This window comes from Microtus ochrogaster, unplaced genomic scaffold (genome assembly GCF_000317375.1).
Source record: "Microtus ochrogaster isolate Prairie Vole_2 unplaced genomic scaffold, MicOch1.0 UNK215, whole genome shotgun sequence".
Classification (NCBI taxonomy): Eukaryota; Metazoa; Chordata; class Mammalia; order Rodentia; family Cricetidae; genus Microtus; species Microtus ochrogaster.
Window position 1 is genome coordinate 4,168 of NW_004949313.1, and position 2,365 is coordinate 6,532.

The window sequence follows — 2,365 nt, forward strand, 5'->3', positions numbered from 1 at the left end:
TACGGAGATATTTTGGTAAAATACTTGAGAAGAGAGGCAGAGAAAGGCAAGCCTCTTACCTTGAAAGAGTGAGTAGTGGTACATCCACTGTGGTTCTGGGAGAGGCAGCGCAGCAGGGGCAGAAGGGTCATCCTTCTGTGTGTGTCACATGTCCATCTGCTCCTTCTTCCCTTTTAGACACTAGATGACAAATGTACAGTTGAGAAAGAAAAGTGATAGTATCAAGGTCGCAAGGGTAAAGGGTAGATAGTAGGGGAAGGTGCTTGGCCAACTGAGGTGGTTTCACGACTCTTGCCCAAGAATATAAATTATTTCAAGCTTCTTTCTGAATGTGGTAAATTCCCACATCTTTATCTCCTCAGAGTGTTAGGGGCCTACAGCTTGGATGTCATTACGAGCACGGCATTTGGTGTGAACGTCGATTCCCTCAACAACCCAAATGATCCTTTTATGGAAAAGACCAAGAAGCTATTAAGATTTGATTTTTTTAGTCCATTACTATTGTCAGTAGGTATGTATGGTGGTTATTCTTCCTTTTGACACAGTGCACTTGTCTGTGGCCATGTTTGAAATTCAGCCTTTCTCTTCCACACTTAGCAAATCTAACAGCTCTATTGGTGTATAATTCACCTGAAATGTAATTCACAAACTTATCATGTTGTATATAAAGACACAATCCAATATTTAAGGCACAAAGACATGTATTGCCTTACTTTTGTTTCTGAACTTAATTTTCTTTTAGAGAGAGTCTCACTGGGTCGCTCAACTTGCCTGAAAGTTGCCGTGTAGACCAGGCTGGCCTTGAACTTACTGTGATCCCATTACCTCAACCTCCTGGGTGCTGGAATTAAAGGCTTAAGACACTGTTCTCTTTGTTTTAGAATTCTATTATTTATCCTTTGACAATATCATAAAGGTATACAATCTATCTTGATTATACCCTCCCCTAATTCTCACCCCCACTTCCCCCAGATACACCAACACATCTTTCTCTCAATTTAATGTCCCATCCCTTTCTTTGGCCAAACAGTAACCTTTTAGGATGTTGACCAATATTATTGGTGTGATCTCATGTAGGTGATCAGATCAAGAGTGGGCCAGGCCATGTCTAGGATATAGTATTTCACACTATATAAGATATAAAATATATATATATAATATATATATTTTACTATATGTAAAAAGAGACTACTTGTTGGTTTCCTGACCACACAGATTCAAGTAATGACACAGAAAGCATATTAATTACATTACTTCCTGGCCTATTAGCTTTGGCTTCTTATTAGTTAGCTCTTACATCTTAAATTAACCCATTTCTATTATTCTGTATTTCACTACAAGGCTTCTGGCTTAGACCCAGGTAAAGTTCCAGGGTCTGTCTCCTTTGGCACATACATGGCATCTCTCTGACTCTGCCAACCCTCTCTATATATCTCTGTTCAGATTTCCCATCTGGCTATATTCTGCCCTGCCATAGGCCCAAAGAAGCTTCTTTATTAACTAATGCTAATAAAACATTCAGAGCACACAGAACAGAATCCCACATCATCATACCACCTGTCCTGGCCCTTACTTTATCCCCACATCTGTTTTTGTGATGCTCCTTGAGCCTGGAGTGATGGTGGAGTTGATAAAAATGCTCCATGTAGGACTCATCACTCAACAGTCACTTATTCTCAGCTCTCTGATCACTCTGGGGTCTGCACTGACTGATGATCCATATGGCCTGATACCAATGTCAACTGCAGAGAACTCTGTTCTAGCCATGCTGCACATTTGCACCATCTTCCTTCAGGCAACCTTGACCCAAGCAACCACCAATTTACTTTCCCTATATTTACATATTCTGAGTATTTCACATCATGGGATCATAGACCATACATCTCTGTGACAGGCCTCTGTCATTTAGAACACTATTAAGTGACACTACTGTAAATGTCTCCTATGTCTATGAATGAGTAATATTCTATATTAGTTTATAGACATTGAAGTTAGTTTTATATGTTTGCCATGAATTTTGCTGCCATGAGCATTTCAATACAAGGTTACATTTAAATATTTGTTTTGGGATATATTCAGAATTGTCACTCCTGCATTACAAAGTAACTCCATTTTGACATGAACATATGTTTTCCACAGTAGATGTACCTTTTTCTATATATTCTGGAAATGCAGGAGAGTTCCAAGTTCCCATGTCCCACCCCACAGTTGGCTCTCCTATGACTTTGATCATTACTGCTTATTGGATATGCTGCAGGCTGGACCTGTGGTTTTGATTAGAATTTCCTCAATCCTAATGCAATTAAAAAACTAAGCTGGATATATTAATGTCTGCTTTTAGATCATCTCTCTCACATAGCTGAAT

General features: G+C 39.2%; 1 long non-coding RNA gene across 1 annotated transcript; it reads left to right on the forward strand.

Moving 5' to 3' along the window:
- LOC106144493 lies at positions 1 to 461 on the forward strand. Its single transcript, XR_001229547.1, has 2 exons — positions 1 to 68; positions 363 to 461. It is a non-coding gene; the product is annotated as an uncharacterized LOC106144493 (long non-coding RNA).
- The last annotated feature ends 1,904 nt before the right edge of the window (positions 462 to 2,365 follow it).